The sequence below is a fragment of the Camelus ferus genome, chromosome 3, assembly GCF_009834535.1.
Source record: "Camelus ferus isolate YT-003-E chromosome 3, BCGSAC_Cfer_1.0, whole genome shotgun sequence".
In the NCBI taxonomy this organism is placed as follows: domain Eukaryota; kingdom Metazoa; phylum Chordata; class Mammalia; order Artiodactyla; family Camelidae; genus Camelus; species Camelus ferus.
The window spans coordinates 61,711,056-61,718,581 of NC_045698.1; the positions used below are offsets into that span (position 1 = coordinate 61,711,056).

Consider the following 7,526-nt stretch of genomic DNA (forward strand, 5'->3'; position numbering starts at 1 on the left):
TTCAAAATGATAAATGATGCCATACAGCAGTAGGGATTGATTTGGTGTAAATGAAACTAATTAAGGAAATGTCAAACATAATTAATAAAACAGGTTTAAGCTGCAAAACATTGTCAATTGAATGAATGAGGAGGCATTGGCTCCCATTGTTTCTGCTTTATTTAGGGCTTGTGTTTAGCTTGTACTCTGTTCCTAAATGCACTTTCGCTACCTCACACCCTCCACTACCAATTCCCAGAGAGGGGGGAAAATAAATTTGCTTGTCTCTCCACTGACTGCAGAAATTAATTGCAGAAATCTTGTCCCATCCAAGTGTTACATTCACTCACAGGACATTAACATAACTAATTTGAAAGAGCCCAAATGACTGCATAATAGAGCACTGTCAGTATGCCTGACAGTCTTTGGTCATACCAAATTAGCTTGGTTTTCTAATTGAAATTTTTTTCCTTGGACTCTGTCTATAATTTTTTCCTCAGCTATTCATTTTTGATAAGAACAAAGGTTTTATAATTTACAAAAGAGTGCTTGACCTATAATTACTAGCAGGAAATTAGGGGAGGTAGAAAAGTCAGATTTAGTCCTGGTAATGATGCTAGAGACCTTGCTCCCTCTAGGGAGCCCGAAGAATAATGGAATCTTCTATTTTTACGGGCGACCTGTGCACTGGTGCTGACTCTCACTGTGAATCCACTTTACTTTGCAGATCACTTGCTTAACACTAGAAGTGCCAGCAGAATGGCAGGCCATTACTCCAAATGTCATTCAAACTAGTGCCATTCTCTACATGCCCTTCCCACTCAAAGAGCAAATCAAAGAACATCTGCCTGTCCTCACATTGTACGCTTGTAAATCTTCCATGTAGAGTTTTATACAACTTAGTTTGGGAACCTTTTGGGTGGATAAGGGTGGGAGGGTGTAAGGGGCTTGTCAAGAGTAGGAAGTTTAAAGAATGCTAAAATGGGCTGTTTCAAAGAGAATCCAATGGCTCTTAATTTTAAAATCTTGTCATTTGCGTGCTAGGGATGGAATCTTATAACACCTGATACGATTTTCAAAGGAAGCATTCTGCTACTACTACAGCCTCCATTTGGAGATCTTCTTCCAAAAGGGTGGCTTTCCTTTTGAGTATGTAGTGAAATAACTCAACACTTATCTTTTTATGCTTTAAATTAGGAATTATATACTCAGTGTGTTATTTTAATTGAGGAAATTGTATGGAACTGAAGACATGGATTGTGCAAGAACACAGATGGCATATACACACTCTACTTAATCCTTGAAGTTTCTGCTGAGGAGATGAGTAGAAGTACAAGTGCCATGGCAGAGTTTAACTTGCTTGAAGTCTTGCTTTTGTGAAACCCTCTATTTATATGGTTTCTTTAATTTGGTTCCAGAAATATAAGTAAAGTTTATATATATCCTATGTGAGAATATAAAGATTCTTGACTTTGAACTCTCCAACTCTTTTAGGGGTCTATTCTAGATGCTCTCCAATATATTCTCTCAAGTTTTAAAATAATGCACATGTAGTTATCTATTAATTTTATAGTGTTGATTGATTGCATTTACATTACCAGGATATGTGTCATGAACTCTCTTGTAATATCTTCTGTGTTGTATGCAACCGAAAGGAAAGATGGGTTGTCATTCTTCAGCTTTAAATAGAATGGATATGGAATAAATCAGTAGGATTCAAAATAAATCACTATTGTTTCATTTCTTGTCTAAAAATGGCACAAATAAGTACCTCAGGTTTATTTTATCCAACATGTACATTGGTAATTTTGAAGGACTTTTTCCTGAGGCAAATTGCACATGCCCTAATTCCAATACCCCCTAAATTACAAAACAGAAGTTAAGGAATTTATTGACCCAGAACTTTCTGGGGTCAGTTTTCCAGAATAATCTTCAGACATAGCTAAACAAAGTGGATTAAACAATGTCATCGAGATCAGATATTTCTCTTTCTCAGTTTCCTCATCTCTTGGGTCTGCTTTCTATTGTGTTGATCTTATCTCCAGGCTCCACCTCGTGGGTCCCTATAGCTTCATGATTAAGATTACACCAGTCCTAACAGTTCATTGCAATGTGAGAAAGTTGTTTTCCAGGCACTTAAAAAATTGTTCCAGGATTGGTCTTGATTGAATCACCAAAAGAATTGCACTCATTCTAAAATTCATTGATAGTACCGGGCATCTGGAACACTTTGAAGGCCAGGTCTTGAACTTTATGCCTCCCCTAAAACAGCCCCGTCCAAAACCAAATGAAGTGAGAGTGCAGGAGAGGGATTCATCAGGGAAAATTATGGTGATTTTATCAAATAAAAGGAAAGTTGAGAAAACACTGGCAAAATCAATAGATATACATTCCAAAAGTCTACACTACAGTTTCTAACAGCAGAATAAATATTCAGTGTGGTCTTATTCACTGCTAGATGTTACTTGATAAAAAATGAGAAAATTTAAGTTTTTTGTAAGTGAAAGGATTGTTTAATGACTATGATTAATTCCTTTAAAAGAGGATGTAAACAAAGAATGTTGCTTTTTTCACTGTTAATGCTTGGGTATTTATCACTGAACAAAGGGAAACATGTTTCTTTAGACTTTTTATTTAGACTTACAGAAGAGTTGCAAAGACATTATGGAGAGTTCACCATATACTTCACAAATCTTCCTCATATGTTAACTCACATAGCCGTGGTTTATTTATCAAAACTAAGAAATTAACATGGTACAATGATATTAACCCTAGACTTTATCAGATTTTTACCAGTTTTTCACTGGTTTGTTGTTGTTCCATGTTTTTAATGCAGGATACCCTGTGCATTTAGTCATCATGTCTCTATAGTCCTGTTTAATCTGCAGTTAGTCCCTCAGTTTTCCCTCATCTTTCATGACCTTGACATTTTTAAAGAGTACTGGTCAGTATTTTATAGCCATTTGGGTTTGTCTTCTGTATCGTTCCTGATTAGATTGAGGTTATGCACCACTGGAAAGGATTCCACAGAGGTGATGTGCCCTTTTCACTGCATTATGTCTGAGAACCTAGTATCAACATGATTTATTACTGGTGATTCTAACCATAATCATTTGGTTAAAGTGCTGTCTGCCAGGTTCTCCCACTGTAAAATTATGATTCTTCATTTTCCATATTCTATTTATTAGAGGTGAATCACTAAGTCCAGCTTACCCTTGAGGGGAGGAGAATTAAGCTCCACCTCCTTCAGGGAGGAGTATCAAATAATTTGAAAATATACATTAAAACCCCCATAGTAACTTAAAAATATTTTTGGGAGCTACCTAGAGGCCATGCAACTATCCTGTTTCTCCTTAATGTTTTGGCCACTAAAAATTTTAGCATTCATTAGTGTATATTGCCTGGAGCAATTATTAATGTGATGGCCTAATGGTAATTTTATATTTCCCTCATTCCTTCCAGATTATTTTCAGTTCTTTGGTAAGAAAGTTCTACTCCTTCTTCTCCATGTATTTATTGATTTATTCAGACATTTATTTATATGACAATGAAAATATTTGATAAATAATATATAGATTTTGAGAAATCACATTCATTGATTTTAAGACTTACTACAAAGCTCCTGTAATCAAGAGAGTGTGACACTGCTAAAGGGACATACACCAAGATGAAAGAGAGAAAAAAATGAACCTCAACCTAAACCTTATCCCTTAAACAAAAATTCACTCAAAATGAATCATAGATCTAAATGCAAAATGTAAAACTGTAAAACTTTTAGAAGATAGAAAGAATGTCTATGTGATCTGCTGGTAGATGAAGAAGTCTTAAATGTGACACTGAAAGCATGATTCATATAAGAAAAAGATAAATTAGACTTTATCAAAATTAAAAAAGAAACTTTTGCTCTGTGAAAGACAGTTTAAGAAAATGTAAACAGCTACAGACTAGGTAAAACTATTTGTAAGTTACATATCCAACAAATAATATGTATTCAGGATATTTTAAAAACTTTTCAGATTCAACCATCAGAAAACAAACAGTACATTTAAAAACAGGTCATAGGACTTGAATAAACATTTGCCAAAAGAGATACAACGATGGCAAAAAAGGGCATGTGCAAATGCATTCACCTAATTTCTTTAGGGAAATGCAAATTAAAGTCATGGTGAGATACCACTGCACATCTATTAGAATGGCTAAGGGGAAAAAGCACTAGCAAGCACGCAGATGAAGTGGAGATCATACATTACTGGTGGCAAAATGGTAATAGACACTCTGGAAACATTCTGGCAGTTTCTTATAAATTTAAACATACACTTACCATAAGACCCAGCCATCCCGCTCCTGGGTTTTTAGCCTAGAGAATTGAAAGCCAGTATTTACACAAATATCTGTATTAAAGTGTTTATAGCAGCTCAATTCATATTTGCTAAAACCAAACCAAACGTAACTTGGAAAGAACCCAAATGTCCTTCAGTGCGTGAATGGATAAACTGTATTTATGCACACAATGGGATGCTACTCAGCAACAAAAGAGAACAAACTGCAGTTATAGCCAACAACTTGGGTGAATCTCAAAGGTATTAGGCTGAGTGAAAAAAGCCAGTTTCATAAGGTTACATACTGTATGATTCAATTTGTATGACGTTCCTAAAAAAGAAAAACTACAGTTTTAGAGAACAGATCAGTCATTGCCAGATGTAGTGCTGGGTGAGGAGGTAACTATAAAAAGACAACATAATGAGTTCTGTGTTGTGGTGGAACTGTTCTGTATCTTGATTGTAGTGGTAGTTACACAAGTCCATACAGATGTTAAAATTTATTGAAATGCACTTCCAAAGAAAAAAGTCAGTATTGCTGCGTGAAAATTCTAAATATGAAAAATAAAAAATAAAATCAATACAGACTCAAGGATAATTATTTTATTCATTGTTAAAACTCAATACTGTGGTAATTTATTTACTATTGATCAAATGATTTTGGCTTTTGCTATTGGGAGTTCTTCCAGAGATCCTGTGTAAATATGGTTCTTATTGGCGTTGCTTTATGAAGATTTCATCAGTGAAATTCTAAACTTAACCGTAAGGTCAATTAATTGTATAATTGTTCATTAGAAAATGATTAAATTCTTCTGATTATTCAGTTCTATTAGAGATAGCTCTGGTTGGTCCAGATTACATTCTAATAGATTACTTCCTATAATAGACATTCTTGCCAATTTGTGAGCTCCGGCTTTGTAACAGATAATTCACATTTTCCATTTTAAGATGGTATAAATTGATTTGTACAATTTTATGCTGTACCTCATAGGGTTATCTTTTAACTGATTTTCCCCCAGTTAACACACTGAGTAGGTGGATGCTTATTTGAGATCGAAAGAAATGTATTACTGATAATTATATAATGTTATTTGATCAATTTATCAAAAGCATAAAATGTCTTTGTGCTTTCTACCAGGGATTGATTCTAATATTTTTAAAGGATAATTAAAGACTACATAATTAATTTGGTTAGCATTAATTAATTAAATCATGATTTCCTTTACTTGATAAGTGGAATACTAAATGATGTACATACTAAAAATTATGTTAAAAGTAATATTTATAAATAAAACATATAATTGATAGAAAATTATTTGATATACTATTTTAAAAAGAATAATAAAGTGTCTATGTGCTCTTGGGACAGTATCTTCCTGGGAATACTGCAAACAATCTAGGTGTAATCAAAATGCATTTTAGACTTGCAAATAAATTTCCAATGTCCTGTTTAAAAATATAACTTAATCTTTGTTTAATAGCTATCATTTTTCCAAGAAGGAAAAAAGAAAAACATTAATGGATATGTGTGAGAGAAAGTTTGTGTGTGTGTGTGTGTGTGTGTGTGTGTGTGTGTGTGTGTGTGTGTGTGTGTGTGTGTGTGTGTGTGAAAATATATTGACCTGTTTTATAGTGGACTTGTGTGGCCTACCTGCGATATATTTTTTGGACATTTAGAAGGATTGTTATTTGTGGGAGAAGAACATGATATGGTTGTTAGAAGTTATGGACAAAACAAACAGAAATAATTTAATTGATGCTATTAGTAACAACAGATTAGGCCTAATGCAGGCAGAAAATTAAAGGGATAGAGGCTCCATTTTTCTATAAAGTTATGTGTTTTAATATCTTGATACTTTGATTATCCATTAGAAGCAATCGTAGTAACAACTGTAATAAGTCAAAATACTATCAGTATTACCTGAGTGACTTTTTACCCTTCCTTTCCTCCCTAGTATTATCATCTTGATCCAGAGAGGGATTGTTTGCTGTGTGGAAATTGTTTATTTCTCCAGATGATTTCTACAAATATAAACCTACAATACTGATTTATTGTTTTTTTAAAATTCAATCTTTCAAACTTTGAAATAAATCCCACGTAATGTTTGTCTGTACTTGCCTTAAGGAAATGCTCCCCTCCCCATTCAGGGGAAAGTGTGAACACACCTCTCCACTGTGACAAATGATGCAGTCGGGTTCCCCACATCTGGGGGATCACATCTGGGGTGTAATGGTCGAGCCTTGCCCTGGGAAAATTACCTTGGTGATTATGGTATCTCCCCTGCCAGGTAAGTAAGTATTCAGGTGGGTGGCTATACCAGCTTACATTCCCACCAGCCAGTGTGCAAGGCTTCCCTTATTCCATATCCTTGCCAACATTTGTTTTTGTAGACTTTGTGATAATAGCCATTCTTACAGGTTTGAGGTGATATCTTGTAGTTCTGATGTACATTTCTCTAATAGTTAGCAATGTTGTGTCTTTTCATGTGCCTGTCACCCAGATGTCTTTTTGGAAAAATATCACATCTTCTGTTTCTTTTTTTTTTTTGATTGAGTTTTTTTGTTTGTTTGTTTGTTTTTGATATTGAGTTGTATGAATTATTTACATGTTTTGGGTATTAACCCCTTGATCATATCATTTGCAAATTTTTTCTCCTATTCTGTAGATTGTCTTTCTGTTTTGTTAATGGCTTTTTTCTGTGCATAAGCTTTTAAGCATAATGAGGTCTCATTGTTTAGTTTTGCTTTTATTTCTTTTGTCTTAGGAGACAGATTAAAAATAGTGCTATGATTTATGTCAAAGAGTGTTCTACCATACTCTCTTCCAGGAGCTTTGTCGTTTCAGGTCTTAGGTTTAGGTCTTTAATCCACTTTGAGTTTATTTTTCTACATGGTGTGAGGAAATGTTCTAATTTCATTGTTTTAAATATAACTCTCCAGTTTTCCCAGCCCTGATTATGGAGAGACTGTCCTTTCTCCATTGTTTATTCTTGCCTCTTTTATCATAGATAAATTGACCATAAGTATGTGGGTTTATTTCTGGGCTGTCTATTCTGTTTTGTTGACCTATGTGTCTTGTGTCTTTTTTTTTTTTTTTTTTTTTTTGGTGCCAGTACTGTGCAGTTTTGATTACTGTAGCTTTGTAGGGTAGTCTGAAGTCAGGGGGCATGATACCTCCAGCTTTGTTCTTTTTTCTCAAGATAGCTTTGGCTATTTGGAGTCTTTGTG

General features: G+C 34.3%; 1 pseudogene; it reads right to left on the reverse strand.

The window, feature by feature from the left end:
* Positions 1–6,444: 6,444 nt before the first annotated feature.
* LOC116662873 lies at positions 6,445–6,594 on the reverse strand (annotated as a pseudogene).
* Between the last annotated feature and the right edge of the window lie 932 nt (positions 6,595–7,526).